The 20040-nt window shown below is 44.5% G+C and overlaps 1 protein-coding gene across 1 annotated transcript in view; it reads left to right on the forward strand.

The window, feature by feature from the left end:
- syn3 (synapsin III) overlaps positions 1-20040 on the forward strand; it is a 256167-nt gene that overhangs the window by 201071 nt on the left and 35056 nt on the right. The gene's annotated exons all lie outside the window — the stretch shown is intronic.

Below are 20040 nucleotides of genomic sequence, written 5' to 3' on the forward strand. Positions count from 1 at the left end.
CCATGGAATCAGTAGCTATAGGGAGTTTATCCTTCTTCTCCCTCCTCCTCAGTGTATGGGTTGACGTTGAGTTATAGTTCTATAGATCCCTGTGATTTGATAAATATCCATTTTCCAAATGAGAGCTAGAACAATAAACACTGATAGACTGCTGAGTACTTCCCAATTAGATCTGATCCTGTCCTCACTTGAAATATACAGATACAGAAAATAGGAGCAGGAGGAGACCATTCAGTCCTTTGAGCCTGCTCCACATTCATTATGATCATGGCTGAAGTCCATACCTTAGCATTTTCCAGAATAAAGGAGGAGAGGGGAATCAGGAGAGGGGAAATCCAATCACCTCTGTAACCCAGGAGTGCTGTGATCAACTGTTGTCCCCCTGCCAGCACCCAACTATACTAAAGCCATCTAAATCAGCACAAAGCAGCAACTAAACTGGGACCCTCCTGAATGTATGGTTAATATACCACGTACTACATTGTACTTTTAACTGCTAAACCATTGAGTGTGTTTGATGAAATTTTTTTCCCCTTTTAACATAAAGACAGCCAGGCCAAACCAGCAATCTTCCCCATGGACAGAAAAAGACCAGCCAAAGATTGTGGACAGATTACAAGCCCTTTTGGTCAGAGACTGTGCCTACAACATGATAGATTTATTGAGAAATTCCCCATTTTTATGGCAGCATCAATGCACAGACAGCCATCCTTCAAAGATAAATCTTAATAGTTTGATTTTAATAGCAGGTGAGTAAATCTGTCTTTGCCAGCACAGCAAACAGTTCAGCAAATATTTTATATGATAATTTCCATTCCGAAATTTTCCGAATCCTCACTGAAAGCAGGATGATAATATCAGGGGAAATTCCGCCCACTGTCTGAATAAGATGTTAGATCACAGAGAGATATGGATAAAGAAGGTCTTTTAGCCCATAATAATTGTCCACACAGGGACTCCGACATCCTTATCACAGAGTCCAATTGGCTTTTAATTGGTTGCAGGCATTTTGTTTTAGAAATCCATTCCAAATGTTGATCACTCCTGGTAGTACTTCTGACTTCAGCAGATGGTGACAATATTGAATTGGCCATCCATTATATATCATGTCCAGTGTTTTGTTCTATTGCTCCCATTAAAAAGGAAAATCTGGTGACTGATTCAATGACCCCAATCTTATTTGAGTGGCATGGATGAAGAGAAAGAAGCAATCTTGCCATCAGAAATCCTAGAGAATTGGTTTCCCTTAGATCCTACCAACCTAGTTAGCAATTTCTATCTTTGTTTCCTAGTTGCAGCCAGCCAGTCTGGGAGACTAGTTGGCTTTTGAGCAGGTAAGGTTTCAGTACCAGGCTGTAGCCAGTGATTGGAACGATGAGGAGAAGATTGAAGGCCAGAGAGGAGATTGGAGATTGGAGGGGAGAAATTGGGGTCCAGAGCAGTGGGGAAATTAGGACAGGAAAAAGATCAGAAGGGTGACAGAGGAGATCAAAAAGGTTAAGAGGCGGGGGACTGTGGAATATCCAATTGCAGAAGCTGCGTGAAGTATGTAAACTTTATCTGGCAAATAAGTAAAAAGGCTGTTGGATCCAGTAGTCTTTATCTCCCTTTATGTGCCAGGTTTCCTGAGTTCTGCTTACCCGGTGACCCAAGTTAAATTTGAAATTGTGATTCTGATCTAAGCATCTGGTTCTAATATTTAAATGATCAAGTTACCCTGCCTCTGTTAAAATAAGGAAATGGGCTACTAGGGTTTGGATTTTAACTATTCTAAATTTTAACATCCCCAACTTACCCATTTTTTGGGGGGAGTTAAAATTCTCTTGAATATTTCCCATTTCATACCATTTCTCAAAGTCAATGGTTTGAAATAATTCATTGAAGCATTCTTGATTTTCACTCATTTAAACTGATACAGCCACATTAAATGTGAAATGTTCTGGATTTTCTTTCCACATCAGATTAATTATCTTACATACCTCTGTGCGTGGGATTAGCTACTTTGTGAGGGAAATAATTGGGAAAGTTAAAGGAGGAAAAGCAGGAATTGAAAGCATTGACGTCTTGTCATATGGTGTCCATGTGGTCTTTAACTGGGGAATGTAGATGAATCGTCACTATAGTCTCATTCTGAGACTGAAGTTTCAATGTCTAGCCTGGCTTTTTGAGAAGTGTCTATGTATGTGGGCATCAGTTTGAATGTTTCCCAAATTGCTTACTTAACTGTCCCTACATACTCACTGAGTATGCAGCACACTGAAGTTTGGTATCCTGTATTTGAGACAACAGTACAAATGATTAAGTATAGGATAAAGCAACATTTGATAATGAATAATAATGTTAGATTTAACATGTTTCAAATATCCCATCTTCTTCTGCAATACATTATGCTTACATTTTAAATAAACTAAAGATTCTATTATCAGCACAGTGGTTAGCATTGCTGCCTCACAGGCCAGTAACCTGGTTCAATTCTAGCCTTGGGTCACTGGCACTCTGGAGTGTGCAAGTTCTCCCCATGTTTGCGTGGGTTTCCTCCAGGTGCTCCAGTTTCCTCTCACACTCCAAAGGTGTGCGGGTTAGGTTGATTGGCCATCCTAGTGTCAGGGAACTAACAGGGTAAATATGTGGGATTATGGGAACAGGGCCTGGGTGGGATTGTTATTAGGTGCAAACACGATGATCTGAATGGCCTCCTTTGCACTGTAGGGATTCTATGACCCTATTCTATGATTGTATTTTCTCCCATTGTCTTCAGCCTGTCAGTGTACACTGAATGCAGGGGGTGATTGAACAGGCAACCTCCTACCACTCCTTTACCTATACCACATTGTATCTGCTACCTAGAAGTATAGGAGGGATGCCGTACAATCACACTTCCTTAGAGTTTCCCCTCCTACTGCTCCTGTGGTGAAGAGATGTCCAACCTGTAGTCCCATGCATTCCTCAATCCTATTTGTGTTCTATTTATTTGGTGGCTTGTTTCATTTGAATTTTGTAACTCGGAGGCAATACAGATCAGGGCGATCACAAGTTTAGCTAATGAACTCAGTGCCTCTGAGCTAGGAACAAGGGAAATTAAGCCAACATTTCTGCTCCAGATTGCATTCCATTGTCACAGCTGGAAGTGCATATGTATGTTATGCAAAAATTCATTCACAGAATGTGGGCTTCACTGGCAAGGTCAGCATTTATGGCCCATCCCGAATTTCCTCGGGAAGGTGGTGATGTTGAATTGCTGCAGTCTGCATGGTGTAGACACACCCACAGTGCTTTTGCCAGATAGTAATGGATTTTGGGACTGAGTTGCAGGACGGAGCTGGATCCATTCTGCATTGAGGCAGAATTCTCTCATTTTAAAAGATCAGTGCCTTCGGTTTATGTGATCAGAAATTGGTTTCTCACTTGGTAGTGCAGAACTTGAATACCGTTGAAAATGGAGTTCCAGGAATTTGACCTGTGACAGTTAAGGAATAGCAATATAATTCCAAGTCAGGAGTGGCATATGGCTTGGAAGGGAACATGCAGGTGGTTGTGCATGCTTCCCTCATGCTAGGTGATACAGGACACAGGTTTGGAAGCTGCCTGCCAGAGGAGCCTGGGTGCATTGCAATGCATCTTCTAGATAGTACACTGCTGCCTCTGTGCACCAGTGATAAGGAAGTGAATGTTTAAGACAGTGGATAGGGTGCGAGTCAAGTGGGCTGCTTTGTCCTGGTTGGTGTTGAGCTTCTTGAGTGTTGTTGGAGATGCACTCATCCAGACAAGCAGAGAGTATTCCATCTCACTCCTGCCTTGTGCTCTGTGGATGGTGAGCAGGCTTTGGGAAGTCAGGAGGTGAATTAATCAGCACAGAATTCGTAGCCTCTGACATGCTTTGGTCGCTACAATATTTAAATAGTTGATCTTGTTAAATGATGAATCCAAGATTTTGGTTGTAATGCTGTTGATTATCAAAGGGAGATGAATAGACTCTCCCTTATTGCAGTTTGTGATGGCCTGGTCCTTGTGTGGGTCAAAAGTTACTTTACTCAGCCCAAGACTGAATACTGTCCAGGTCTTGCTGCATGTGGACACAGATTGCTTTGTTATCTCAGGAATTGAAAACGGAACAGCACACTGCACAGGCATGAGTGAATAGTCCCAATTCTGATGTTATGATGGATGGAAAGTCATTGATGAAGCAGCTGAAAATGGTTGGGCCTGGGATACTATTCTGAAGAACTCCTGTAGCAATGTCCTGAGGCCGAGATGATTGACTTCCAACAACAACAACTGACATCCTATTTACTAATTAAGTTTGTACAGAGTTTTCTACCTGAACTTTATTGACTTCAAATTTTGCAAAGACTCTTTGATATCATGGCCAGGATTCCCCCAAGCCACTGTGCTGCCCGATAACGCAGCAGGCCAGGAGACACCAATGGAAGCCGTTTCGTGGGATTCACGCTGGGGGCCTGGGCGTCGGCAATCTCCTAGGCTAAGTGTTTTAGCGTCATTAGCTCTGCATTGCAAATCGGCGTAGAGCTGATTAGCATACTGAAATTGGAATTTCAGTGTAATTAGCGGGCCTGGGACGGTATTCTCTGGGCCCCCTAACATTTCTCCCTCCAGCTGGCAGTAGTTCTCTCCAGCAGTGTTTATGACTGTTCCCCACTAATGGGGAACGTGTGCCCAACCACGCTGGAGGGAAATGAGGCCATTGAAGCTCACCAGGGAGGTTGGAGGTGGCAGGGTGCCCTTTGGGCAATGCCAGTCTGGCACCTTGGCACTCCACAAGGGGCAATCAGGCACTGCCCACCATACACCTTGAAACTGCCCACTGGGCATCAGGCAGTACCAAGGGGGTGGGGCCTACTGGGGGTGGCCTACTTGAGGGGCAATTAGTGTCGGGGGGGATCGCGCTTCCGCTCTGAGAGGATTGGTGGGAGAGGGAGGGATTAATGCTATCAGGGCTGGCCAACAGGGTGGGTGGGTAGTCAGGGCTGCCAGGGGAGTTAGGGTTGGTCATTGGGGGGGTGGGGGGTGTGTCAGGACTGTAGGGGTGGGGGGGAGGAGTTCAGGGCTGTCAGGCTGAGGGGGGTTGTGAGTGGTTGGCAAGGGCCAGGAAATAGGAGCTGGCCAGAGAGTGGGAGGGGCATTGGGGCTGACTGAGGGAGGTCTGGGATGCCAGCAACTGGAACGGGGGCGGGGTTGGTGATGTTGGTGGAGGTGGAGGAGGCCAGTGATCAGTGGAGTTGCGGGGCTAGCCAGTAATTGGAGACCAGCGACTGGGAAGCTGGCAATAGGGGGGCCACTGCGCATTTGCTGAGTGGCTTTTCCAAGTGTGAGAAAGCTAAGTTCAAGGTACAGGAATGCTTACATTTATATAGTGCCCTTCATGAACTCACAACATCCTAAAGCATCTTGCAACCAATGAAGTACTTCTGACGTGTTGTCAATATTGTAGCTTTAATCTGGTGGAGAGCTGAATTAACTTGTGCCCGAGGTTAGTTCTAGTCTCTCATGCAGTTGGACTCAGTTTATCCTCCCAACCAGTTTTCCTGATGGGGTCTGTTATTCTCACTCTCTCAAAAATGCTCAGGAGGTGGTGAAAAATGATGTGGGCAATAATCTAAAGTCTGTGTAATTTAATGCTCCTTTTAAGAGTGCTTGTAATGGGTTAGCTCTTTCTCTTTAACAAGCAGCATTTTCGATGTTCAAGTTATTTCAAGCCCCCTCTCCAGCCTCCTTTCCTTAGTTGACTCAGTGCCAAGCAGCTCATTCCTACTTTGCAGAAACAAAATTGATTGGAAAGGAAGCCCCCAGACTTGGGTCTGTGTTAGTGGAATACATCAGCACTTACTCATAGATGAATTACTGGAAAAACCTATCAACAATTCTGATGTCTAACTGCCTGAGGAATGTGTAGGATCGGCATGCAATTTTAATTAAGATGAGTCTGTTTGTTTGTGGAGGATCACATGGTGGTGGCAGGATGCTGGGCAGATTCTGCAGAATTAAATTCACCAGCTTTGAAAAACTAACAGTAATATAACCTCCAACTCAACTTCAGAGCACAAAAAATCATTGACGTGGAGGAATGTGGATTCAGATTTTGTTCTGCTTGTCTCCCAAATTGAGTCATGCGGAAAGAAGCTGCAGCATCTCTTTGCAGAGGCGGGAAGAAGTCAGGGGAAATAGTTACATCTGGGTGGAGCCCTACACTGTTTGGCCCCTCGACAATGGAAATGTCTTGATCAGATAGACCAGGAATGAGGCAGTACTTAGGAGAATCAATGTCAAAATGCCTTTTGATTTTGTATAAACTGTTGAGAATCCTCCCCACCCTCCCCCCAGCAACCTAAACCCTAACTTCCCTCCTCCCCATAAACACTGCTGTACAAGATAGGGCCAGGCATAGCCCAGGAGAAAGAAAATCTCAATATTATGAATCCTCACAGTTTTGCTTTTGGGAAACTGTGGGTGGCACGAGGCACAGTGGTTAGCACTGCTGTCTCACAACACCAGGGACCCGGGTCCAATCCCCAGCTTGGGCCATTGCCTGTGTGAAGTCTGCACATTCTCCCTGCATCTGCCTGGGTTTCCTTTGGATGCTCCAGTTTCTTCCCATAGTCTGAAAGGTGTGCTGGTTAGGTGCATTGGCCATGCTAAATTCTCCCTCAGTGTAACCGAACAGGCACTGGAGTGTGGTGACTAGGAGATTTTCACATTAACTTCATTGCAGTGTTAATGTAAGCCTATTTGTGACAACAATAAATAAAATACATTTTCTGGCTGCCCCAAAACCATGAAACCCCACACAAAGTGAATGGATCTTTGCATGGTCCCGCCCACTGCCCGCTACGATTCCTGTGGTGGGCGGGACGGGAAAATTTATCCCTGTGTGTTTCAGTGGAATAGATATAGCCTTTACATATCAGGAGCGTGATAGGATAATGGTTTCTGGTGGTTGTAAGGTACCTAAATTCAATGTGCCAGTGAAATTTCAGTCCAGTTTATAGTCAGTTGGAGCCCACATAACAAAACTTGACATGACTTAACCAGGGGCAGATTTGCATGTTGGCTCAGGTAAAGACAGCCTGTGCACTTTTTTGCCTTCTAAAAACACCTGACACGCTTGCCCACAGCTTTGGTCTTTTCACACAGGATTTAGGTTTGCAATATATTTTGCAAATCTTGCTGGAGTATGCGAAGAATGTAGGTATGGTGGCAAGCTGGCAGAGACAGCAGCCCAGCTCCCAATATCATTGAAAGGCTCACAAAACCTCATCCCTCATTCCTCACTCCCTACCTACCTCACAAATACTCCCATTCCTGGCAGATCCTCTGTGACCCCTCATATCTTCTATGCCTCGTCATGGGGAGACCTTGCCCCCTCAAGTAACCTCCATAGCCACTCACTCAGCACCCACTATGTACATTGCCCAGGAGCCATACAAAACAATGGGAATTATTTTAAATGTAAAAAATAAATATATCTGTGACAATCTGGTAAAAGTCTCATCCAAGCACATTACTATTGATACTGCAAAATAAATTTCTCCACTGGAACAGGTTAATCATTTAAATGGCAATTAATTTGTGTGAATCAAACAGCCAAGTACTCCAAAACCACATCAAAGGCAGAAATGTCATTACAACCTTGTAAAACTGTTAGTCATTCTGCTGACCAGCTGTATCAAAAGATGATTGGCCTTTGGAACTCAGCCCAGCATTAACAATTGCCACAGTTATGAAAGCATTAGCTTTCCAACTTCAAACCTGAAATTGAAAGAACAGGTGGTATTTTCTGCATTACAAAGCTGATTGCCATCAATCAATGGTAAGACGCAGATGCTCAGATTCCTTATTTCTTTCAAAAGCAGGAAATGTTTTTTTCAGTTAGGGATGTTGGTACATTTAATTCCTAGTGCTGAACATTGGAAAGAAGTTTTGCCAATGTATTTTTCTATATTTTTGAATGTATTTTAGCACTTTCTTCAATTGAAAAAGTACTGTAATACATGTCAACAATTAACACAACGGTGGTTAAAGTAATGGTCAACTTAGCTTTACAGCATAGAGCCCTGTGATGGAATGTTGCATTAAAACACATCTACATTACAATATAGCATCTACGAGTGTCATAGAATCCCTGTCGTGCAGGAGGAGGGCATTCAGCCCATTGAGTCTGCACTAATCCTCTGAAGGAACATTCCACTGCCCCAGCCCCATAACCCTGTCCAACTAAGCTGCACATCTTTGGATACTAAAAGACAATTTAACATGGCCAATCCACCTAACCTGCACTTCTTTTGACTGTGGGAAGAAACCAGAGCATCCAGAAGAAATGAATGCAGACGCAGAGAAAACATGCAAACTCTACAGGAACAGTCACACTCAAGGCTGAAATCAAAGCTGTGTCCCTAGAGCTGTGAGGCAGCAGTGCTAACCACTGTGCTGCCCATTCAAGAAGATTGATACCCCATCCACAATCAACCCCTCCACCAACAACAAACAGTGCTGCAGTATGTACCACCTCTAAGATGTGCTGCAGGAATTTACCAATGCTCCTTAGGCGGAAACCACAATTGCTATCATCTAGAAGGACAAGGGTAGCAGACACATGGGAACAACACCACACGGAAGTTCCCCTCCAAGTCACTCACCATCCTGACTTAGAGATATATTGGTGTTCCTTCATCTTCACTGGGTTAAAATCATGGAACTCCCTCCTATGGATATACCTACATTAAAGAGAGTCCAGCAATTCAAGTAGGCAACTCCCCACCACTATCTCAAGAGCAATTAAAGCTGGGAAAAAAAATCTGGCCTAGTTTGCAGAGGCCACAGTCCTAGAATGAATAAAAGCTCTTGAATAAATATAGCACATATCTAACCTGCAACTGAACAAATCTCTCTGGAGAGTGTCAGCAACACTGTAGAAAGTACCAATATAGTCCTGCTAGGTTTTGACAACGATTGACTTCAGGCTAATTAAGAAAAGTTGTATCTCAGAGGAAGGAGATATGAAGGAAGATAGGGCTTTTACTTTGGTCAAAGTCCTCCCTTGGCATCGGTCGTGGGTTCAGTGGTGGTGGGGCAGAACATAGAACATAGAACATTACAGCGCAGAACAGGCCCTTCGGCCCACAATGTTGAGCCGACCAGTTAAAAAACAATGACCCTCTAACCTAAACCAAACCCTTACCATCCATAAACCTATCCACGGATTTCTTAAATGCCCCCAAACTAGGCGCATTTACAACTGCAGCAGGCAGGGCATTCCAATCCCTCACCACCCTCTGGGTAAAGAACCTACCCCTGACATCCGTCCTATAACTACCACCCCTTAATTTAAAGCTATGCCCTTCGTGCTAGCTTTCCCCATCCGAGGAAAAAGGCTATCACTGACCTCCAGAAATTGGAGGTCATCCAAAAATTGTTCTTACATCAATGTGAATTGCCCACAGGATCCTCCACAGGTGCCCACCATGATGCAGTGGAAGCAAATGAGGTGGATGTAGTTGAAGACCCAGGTGGAATCTTCCACTTTTGCCTGATTCTATGTGATGCCAACAGGAAAACATGCTGGTCGCGAACATGTCTAAACAACATGATATGCAGAGGTCAGGATTCACCCAGACAATGCCTGGTGCTTCATGTGGACCTTCCAGATTCAGTGTCATGAGGAGGTCCACCTTCCATCGAGTGTTCCTGGTGATCTACTTTTTCAGGTGGTTCATCTTCTTCCTTTAATAATGGGTCAGTGATGTTGGGTGCCTTTTCAATATAGCACCCAGATAAGATTGTAGGATGTGCGTCAATATGCATGCCCTACCATGGAATATGGCACTAAACCATGGGTGTGTCGTTAATGAAGTTGAAGTGGAAGATATGGCGGGTTTCCCATCGGCCTCTGCAGAGGGACATGGTCGCTATTCCTGCTCCTGCTACGGCACTTAGTCCCAGATGGGAGAATTTGTGTCTAACTGTAATATATAGGACTTGGGAAGTGTGCTTATATTTTTTTGCTCACAATGGAAATTATTTCAATTTCTGTATAACCATCCCTTACCTTGATGAACATAAATGTCATAAAATCTAACTGTTATTAAATTAGTCTTGGAGCACAAATTAAATGGACAGTGCGGCCTGATGGCATATGTTAAGAAAGCCAAAAGATTGTGAGCAACTCTTCCCCATTCCCAATACCTGTAGCCAGCAACCTGTAGGCATAATGTCTACCGCACTCTGCTGTAATGCAGATCATCAGAAACTCTGGAGAAGTTGATTAGGGCTTTTGCTGATTTTTCCATTGAGGCTATAGTTGGAGTTTAAGAGAAATTACTAACAACAATATGAAGGAATGACTTAGAGAAACAACATCTCTTTGTACAATAATCAGGACTTATTGGAGAATTCAGCATTACCATGTGTGTTCACGCACTCTTGCAATTAGACAAAGTGTTGAAACAATGAGGAACTTACGCAAGTGATGAAATTAGTTGATTCAGTCAGTGGAACAATAAATATTTTGCAGACAGTGGGCGCACAGACATTACGAAGAGGAAAATTATCTTTATGGATGTTTCTAGAAAAGAATGTCTTTACTTCCTTTGACTTTTGTTATCTGATGACGACGTAAAAAGCTGTTTGTTTAGGATTGAGTGAGCAGTGTCCTGTTGTAACTTACAGTACAGATCAAAGAGGCACAGCATGCAACATCTGTTCCCTCACTCTAATGGATGTGGCTCTTGTTTAACTTACACTGTCTGTTTACAGCACAGGATAAGGGTAAGGTAGTGGGTAGTGTCTGCTATATCTGCACACCCTGGAGCCTCTGTGATAGAGACGGGCATCACAAGCTGTTAGCCAAAGCAACCCTCCGATAGCAATCAATTGTGTCACTGAGAACAACAAAGCAGCAATGATGAGAAAGGCTCTTGTCAATTATTCACTTGTTAACATTCCTTTCAGGAATAAGTAATAGACTGTGTAGTGATGGAGGATACAGTGAAAATGATTCATTTCAATAGCCAAGATAAGGAAAATGAAATGAGTGGCTGAGAATGTTGCCCTTCTAATCATCTGTGTCTGATTTTAATTCGAATGAAGGCTGGAGACTCACAACTCATACCTGTTTTGTTCAATGTGATATTCATCTGAGTCATTAGGATATTTTAATCCATTTAATCCCATGGGAAAATAGCCCTCCCATATTAACGGGGTAAAAGTGAATGTAGGTATCACTCTCCTCTTACCTCACTTTGTCCAAATCAGAATGGTCTCTGAGGTGGATGAAAATGTGATGATGCTCCCCTAGATTTATTGCTTTTGACTTTCTTGGGGGTTTAGAACATAGATCATAGAACACTACAGCACAAACAGCCCTTCGGCCCACAAGTTGCACTGATCATATCCCTACCTACTAGGCCTATCTATAACCCTCAATCCCATTATATCCCATGTACTCATCCAGAAGTCTCTTAAAAGACCCCAGCGAGTTCGCCTCCACCACCACCAATGGCAGCCAATTCCACTCACCCACCACCCTCTGAGTGAAAAACTTACTCCTGACATCTCCTCTGTACCTACTCCCCAGCACCTTAAACATGTGTCCTCTATAGCAACCATTTCAGCCCTGGGAAATAGCCTCTGAGAATCCACCCGATCTATTCCTCTCAACATCTTATAAACCTCTATCATGTCACCTCTCATCCTTTGTCTCTCCAGGGAGAAAAGACCTAGCTCCCTCAATCTATCCTCATAACGCATGCTGCCCAATCCAGGCAACATCCTTGTATATCTCCTCTGCACGCTTTCAATAGCTTCCACATCTTTCTTGTAATGAGGCGACCAGAACTGTGCACAATACTCCAAGTGGGGTCTGATTAGGGTCTTATAAAGCTGCAGCATTATCTCTCGACTCCTAAACTCAATCCCTCGATTAATGAAGACTAGTACGCCATATGCTTTCTTGACCACATCCCCCACCTGCGAGGCCGATTTAAGTGTCCTATGGACCCCGAACCCAAGGTCCTTCTGATCCCCTACACTGCTAAGAGTCCTACCCTTGATATTATACTCCTTCATCCCAAAATGGACCACTACACATTTATCTGGGTTGAAGTCCATCTGCCACTTCTCCGCCCAGTCTTGCATCCTATCTATGTCTCGCTGCAACTTCTGACATCCCTTCAGACTGTCTGTAATACCACCAACCTTTGTGTCGTCAGCAAACTTACCAGCCCATCCCTCCACTTCCTCATCCAGGTCATTTATGAAAATTACAAACAGCAAGGGTCCCAGAACAGATCCCTGGGGCACTCTACTGGTGACCAACCTCCATGCAGAAAAAGATCCATCCACAACAACTCTTTGCCTTCTGCAGGCAAGCCAGTTCTGGATCCATAAGGCAATAGCCCCTTGGATCCCATGCCCTCTCACTTTCTCAAGAAGCCTTGCATGGGGGACCTTATCGAATGCCTTGCTGAAGTCCATATAAACCACATCCATCGCTCTTCCTTCATCAATGTGTTCAGTCACATTTTCAAAGAACTCAACCAGGCTTGTAAGGCACGATCTGCCCTTGACAAAGCCGTGCTGACTACTTTTGATCATACTAAACTTCTCTAAACGTTCATAAATCCTGTCCCTCAGGATCCTGTCCATCAACTTACCAACCACTGACGTTAGACTCACCAGTCGGTAATTTCCTGGGCTATCCCTGTTCCCTTTCTTGAATATAGGAACCACATCCACAATTGCCCAATCCTCCGGAACCTCTCCCGTCTCCATCGACGACGTAAAGATCATCGCCAGAGGTTCTGCAATCTCTCCCCTTGCCTCCCACAGTAACCTGGGGTACATCCCATCCGGCCCTGGCGACTAATCTATCTTGATGCAATTCAAAAGTTCCAGCACATCCTCTTTCTTAATGTCCACATGTTCAATCTTTTCAGTCCATCGCAAACCTGTAGTACAACCACCCAGATCATTTTCCACTGTGAATACAGAGGTAAGGTATTCATTAAGCACCTCTGCCATTTCTACCAGTTCCACACAAACCTTTCCCCCTTCACCTTTTATAGGTCCTATTCCTTCACATCTCATCCTTTTACTCTTCACGTATTTGTAGAATGCCTTGGGGTTCTCCTTAATCTTACCCGCCAAGGCCTTCTCATGACCCCTTCTGGCTCTCCTAATTTCCTTTCTAAGCTCCTTCCTACTACCCGTACACTCCTCTAGGTCCTTAACATCACATAGCTCTCTGAGACAATGGGCCTTATTTTACCATTTTGAGTCTAAGTGCTGAGCAGATTTGAAACTGAGTGTTTCAGATCCGACTTTTAGACCCTTTCTCAGGCACCCCATACACGCTCTGCCTGCAAAAATATCAGCGATTCTGAATTGCTTTGTAGAAGCCTGTGGCCAGGGCTTAATGCGTTCAAAATTCTGCAGCTCCAATCAACACCTCCAACTGCACATGCACAAAATAAAGATAGAATGCCGTTCCCTTGCCACATCCCTCTAGGGCCAGGTAATGCCTCCCCTGGCCCCCACAGACATTGTCCCACCCTCACAACATTACTGACCCTCTTAACACCCCCCCCCCCACTCCCTCACCGGCCAGACCAATCGAGGCCTCTCTCTCCCCTCGCCCCCTCCACCGATCCCAGGTAGAGCAATCCCCCTTTCCCCACTATTCAGAGGCAGAGTGGCAGCGGACTCCCCTTCTTCCCCGCTGATCACATGCAGAGTGGCAGCAGATCCCCCCCTTCTCCTCCACTGATCTCAAGCAGAGAACCGTCGGATATTCGGCACCTACCCCCTCACTAACTGGAACGCCCACCTCAGACTTCTGTGGAGCATGTTCTTTTCATGCCGATTCTGGATGGGCGAACGTGTTAGTAAAGGGGGAAGTGCCGGTAAAGTTGGGCGTGCAACCCATTAAGTCAATTTAAATGCATGCAAATCCATTTAAATGGCCATCGGGCACGGTCCTGAATGCAGCCATTTTTGGACCTTGATAAAGAGGGAACCGGTGTGGTGGCAGGGATGGATTGCATTACTCACCTCACACCCAACTTTACCAAACTTTTGCGACTGAAAACAGGTGCAACACAATCGTAAAATTGGGCGCAATTGATGGGAACTGTCCTGTGGACAGTTGGTCAAACACAGCAAATTTTGGGGAAAAGATCTCCTTTGTATAATACATGACAAAGTCAGAAATTGCATTTGGAATGTGTTTAGAAGTTAATTCCACCAGACTTACAGTAATAAATTCTCCCTTAATGTTTGGAATGAATAGATGTAGGATTCCATGTTTGTATATTGCTTGCACTCTGTATGATGTGTTTTTTTTGATCCATTCTGCATTCTCTGTCCCTGTGCCTTTGTGGTTCCGCCTTGAGGAGAATTGGCTGCTTTTATCTTTCTGGGGGGGAATGTTCTGTGTGGAACTGGTTAAGAAAATCATTCACATTGATTCGAACTTCCACGCTTAAGAATGTTGCAAAAAACTGTGTCAAAAATGCGTAGCTCCTTAAACTGAGGGCTTGACAGGGATGCAAGCAGTTATTTTTGCACGTGTGAATCAGTGCATTTTCTCTTGGGACAAACAGTAGCCAAAATAATGGAAGATTTATAATCCGTGGGATGTTATGAGACAGGGAATGCCAAGTCAACAAACAGCAGATTGTAAGACCACAAAGCATTTGTAAACATCCATCCCTTGGATCCACTGACTCTCCTGAGGGGACTACATTGTGTTCTATCCCATGGATCCATTGATGGCTGCTATGGCCACATGAACAGGGATAAGAATTGCTCCCCAATCATACCATTCCAAGCCTGATCGAAGCAGGGTTTTCTGTGAATTTAGAGAGGATGTGCTTTATGAATACTGCAGGAGTCACACTATGCAGACTTTCAAATGGTAAAGAACTAACCAGACAGATTTTCTGAGTTTAAACAAATATAAGAACATAAGAACATGAGAAATAGGAGCAGGAGTAGGCCATCTAGCCCTTCGAGCCTGCCCCGCCATTCAATAAGATCATGGCTGATCTGTCGTGGCTCAGTTCCACATTCCGCCCTGTCCCCATAACCCTTAATCCCCTCGCTTATCAAAAACCCATCAACCCGTGTCTTAAAAATATTTAGCGAGGCAGCCTCCACCACTTCAATGGGCAGAGAATTCCAGAGATTCACCACCCTTTGAGTGAAGAAGTTCCTCCTCAACTCCGTTCTAAACCGCCCCCCCTTTATCTTGAGGCTGTGCCCCCTAATCCTACTGTCCTTTCTGAGCGGGAAGAGTCTCTCCACCTCTATCCTATCCATCCCATTCATCATCTTATATGTCTCAATGAGATCTCCCCTCATTCTTCTAAACTCTAACGAGTACAAGCCTAGTTTATTCAGCCTCTCCTCATAGCTCAACCCCCTCAACTCCGGCATCAGCCTAGTAAACCTCCTCTGCACTCCCTCCAAGGCCAAAATATCCTTGCGTAAGTGCGGCGACCAAAACTGCACACAGTACTCCAGCTGCGTCCTCGCCAATGCCCTATACAGCTGCAGCAAGACCTCCCTACTTTTATATTCAATCCCCCTCGCTATGAAGGCCAGCATCCCATTTGCCTTCCTGACCACCTGCTGCACCTGCAGGCTGGGTTTTTGCGACTCATGCACAAGGACCCCGAGGTCCCTCTGCACCGTTGCCTGCTGCAGTTTTTCGCCACATAAGTAATAGTCCTTCCTACCATTATTCCTACCAAAGTGGACCACCTCGCACTTGCCAACATTAAATTCCATTTGCCAGTTCCTGGCCCATTCGCCCAGCCTATCTAGATCCTTCTGCAGACTCTCCACACCCTCCGCGCAATTTGCCGTTCCTCCAATCTTGTTGTCATCAGCAAATTTCGACACCATACACTCGGTTCCCTCCTCCAGATCATCTATATAAATGGTAAATAGCTGAGGCCCCAGCACCGACCCCTGGGGCACTCCACTAGTCACCAACCGCCAATCCGAATAGCACCCATTAACCCCCACTCTCTGTCTCCTATTTGACAACCAATCCTCTATCCACGCCAACACCCCACCCCCAACTCCATGCCCCCTTACCTTCTGCAATAACCTCTTGTGAGGCACCCTGTCAAATGCCCCCTGAAAATCAAGAAAGACCACATCCACCGGCTCCCCTCCATCCACCGCCCCAGACACATCCTCATAGAACTCCAATAAATCTGTCAGACACGACTTCCCCCTAACGAAACCTGCTGCGTCTGCTCTATCAAGTAATTCCCTTCAAGTTGCCTCGCTCTTTCCTCCTTGATGACGGATTCTAACATTTTACCTACAACAGACATTAAACTAACCGGCCTATAATTCCCTGCCTTTTGCCTGCCACCCTTCTTAAACAACGGCGTAACATTAGCCGTTTTCCAATCTTCCGGCACTTCCCCGGAATCCAGTGACGTCTGGAAAATAACCACCAAGGCATCCACTATCACCTCCACCGTTTCTTTCAGAACCCTAATATCATGTTAAGTTTATTGTTCCTACTTCCCCAAAAATTGGGTAAATTGCAACCAATGTTCATACGTCACTCATGTTCCTTGGGCTCACAAACGCATTGGTATAAATGGCAGTATCATACTAATGAGTTTCAAGGTAGTGTTGAAAGCTAATAAGAGATGGGGTTTTACAGTTTATGAAGAAGATAAACAATCAAAGAGATTATATGGTTAACTGTCCTTTGGCTGGTCTCAATACAGTGATTCCATGTTGTGGCCATTTTGTCCAATCATCTTCCTTGGTACAGTTGTATGGAGCAGATCTGCATGTTTTATTCCCAAAAGATCTTGATGTGTAGGAAGTTCCTCATCTCAGGATGGCTATTTTGCAAATCCAGGTGTAATACTTGAGCAGGAAAGAAAGACAGCTTCCTTGCAGATTTTCATGATGTGGAGATGCTGTTGGACTAGGGTGGGCACAGTAAGAAGTCTCACAACACCAGGTTAAAGTCTAGTAGGTTCATCTGGAATCACAAGCTTTCAGAGCGGTGCTCCTTCATCAGGTGTGCAGCGTTCCGAAAGCTCGCGATTCCAAATAAACCTGTTGGACTGTAACCTGGTGTTTGAGATTTTCAGTACAGCATTCTGATCACTGCTTGTGATTTTTTGATAGAAGAGTTCCTTAATGCCCTTCTGCTGTGTATAGAGTCATAGAGTCATAGTGGTTTACAGCATGGAAACAGGCCCTTCAGCCCAACTTGTCCATGCCATCCTTTTTTTTAAAAAACTCCTAAACTAATCCCAATTGCCTGCATTTGGCCCATATCCCTCTATACCCTTTGTACCAATGTAAGCATCTAAATGCTTTTTAAAAGATAAAATTGTACCCACCTCTACTACTTCTGGCAGCTTGTTCCAGACACTCACCACCCTCTGTGTGAAAAAGTTGCCCCCCGGACACATAAGAACATAAGAAATAGGAGCAGGAGTAGGCCATCTAGCCCTTCGAGCCTGCCCTGCCATTCAATAAGATCATGGCTGATCTGAAGTGGATCAGTTCCACTTTCCCGCTTTCTCCCCATAACCCTTAATTCCCTTGTCTGTCAAAAACCTATCTATCCGTGACTTAAATATATTTAGTGAGGTAGCCTCCACCACTTCAACGGGCAGAGAATTCCAGAGATTCACCATGCTTTGAGTGAAGAAGTTCCTCCTCAACTCTGTTCTAAACTGCCCCCCTCCTTATCTTGAGGCTGTGCCCCCTCGTCCTGCTCTAGACACTTTTATATATCTCCCCTCTCACCTTAAACCTATGCCCTCTAGTTTTAGACCCCCCTATTTTTGGGAAAAGATACTGACTACCTATCTCGTCTACACTATTATTTTATAGATCTCTATAAGGTCACCCCTCAGCCTGCCACGCTACAGAGAGAAAGGTCCCAGTCTATTCAGGATCTGTCTCCTTTAGTCATTGTTTTGTAAAACAGGCAATTGCATTCTGATATCTCATCTCAGAAACTTCTGAAGACTTTCAAGATAGTGTGAAAGCCAACAGGAAATGGAGTTTTCCCATACTCTTTGGCTATCTGTTCTCACTTGAGTGGAATGCAAATAATTATATTCTTGCTGCCAGCAGTCCACTATTGTCTTGACAGAATTACAGTTTGTTGTTTTTCAAAATTCTAGCCAGAGAAAAGAGAATTAAATTTGTATTTTTTTTTAAAGTGCACCTCCATATTATACTGCCCTGAGAAACGGCATTACGTTCCATTGCATGGAATCGCTGACTGTCCTGAGGGGACCTCACTACGTTTCAATCTATGTGGAATTCAGTCAAGGCAATGGGGTCTTGCCCATTGGCTGGCGAGCTGGCAAGAACCCTACATTGGGGAATGTCCACTATTATTAACTGCTAATCAGGCACTTGAATGGCTAACAGTGGACCTTCCCTGGGATCATGTAACCGCATGCAGGGGATCTGCCCCTTTAGAATTGCTGGTAATCAGAGACTGGCAGCTGTCCATTGCTGGAAGCAAGATTGGGAACAATGGTAACAGCTGGCAATGTACCTACCAGTGGCCCAGGATACCAACATGTCAGTAATTGCTTAGTTTGGCAATTACATTGTTAAGCTAATTGCATTGTTAAGGATAGATGATCTTTGACTCAAGCTCCAAAAGAGTATATATAGCTGGAATTATAAGGAGTTTGTAACGCTTGTGAGGTAAAAGGTGAGTTGATGTATTATTCCCCCATCGTATGCTAGCATTGACCTTAACACAGGATCAGTGAGAGACTTGGGGCCAAGGATGAGTCGGGGGAGAGGGGAGTCAGCAGCATGGGCTGGGGCTGTCTATCTCTTGTTCCTCACTTCCCAGTGTCAGGTCCCTTGATCAGGCACTGAGGGCTGGATATTGAGGGCCCTCTCCCAACCCCTCAGAAGCCCTCAAGCAAACCCAATAAGGGTTGACATTTTGGGCTTTCCACGTGTGACTCCCTTGCTCACCGCTCGTTGAATATCAGTGGTGGCATAGGACGGGGCCCTTAAATCGATATCACAGGAAATGATGCATTTCCCACCCAGCAACTCCTGTCCAATGAAATACTCCCCTGCCTCCAAACTCATTTTGAGAAAAGCCATAAACTTCCAACCAAGCCATGGAATTCACTTAGTTTTCTATACGCCAGACTCCACCATACTGTACGTGGACAGTACATAGTGCTGCAGTTTCAACCCTTCTCATTTCAGAGCTGCTGCATATTGAAGACTAATCATCTAGACATGGCTTTGTATTCACAACAATCTCAATAAAGAATTATGAAACTCAATGGTATCACCTTGTGGAGATGCTGAGAATAGCCGAGCACTTTGATAGAAGGGAGGGAAAAGAAACAGTGGGTCATTAATTCAAACTTCCACAATAAAAAAAATGTTAAAGCAACTAGAGCTGATGGACAAGGCTGTCAGACTAACTGGAGGAGATAAAGGCCAGCAGAGACATATGGTAACCATCAATGAACACAGTAGCATCAAGAATTAACATCAGTATCATTATAATAACAGTGAGGTAAGGTGCTGGTTGGAAGAGAACTGATTTGACAACAGTCACAGAAGGTGTTCATCAACTCGATGCTTTGGCCAATGTCTTGTTTTAACAGTTCCTTAAGGTCAACTGCCAAGTATGTTTGGGTTCATTAAATGTCTCAAGTCATGTCTCCTCATAAGTTTATTTGCATTCTTTAACATTGAAAGAAAAATCACAAACTTATAAAAAAGAGATTGCTATAAAGGTAGCCTGAAATATTGGATTTCATGTCTGGATACTTTGTCCTGTTATTGTGATCCCAATACTTGTGTTCAGGACATGAACTTCTGACTGCAAACCACAGCTGCACAGCAAAGCTGAAGGGCAAAAGGCATCTAATAATAAACATAGTAATTTACCCATTCTGCTTCCAGTGAACCAAAGCAAGGCACAAGCTGGCATGCCTGGCAGAGACAGCTGGCATCACAGCTGATGGCAAATTGTATGTA

The sequence above is a fragment of the Carcharhinus amblyrhynchos genome, chromosome 6 (genome assembly GCF_965287045.1).
Source record: "Carcharhinus amblyrhynchos chromosome 6, sCarAmb.v2.hapA, whole genome shotgun sequence".
Lineage (NCBI taxonomy): Eukaryota > Metazoa > Chordata > Chondrichthyes > Carcharhiniformes > Carcharhinidae > Carcharhinus > Carcharhinus amblyrhynchos.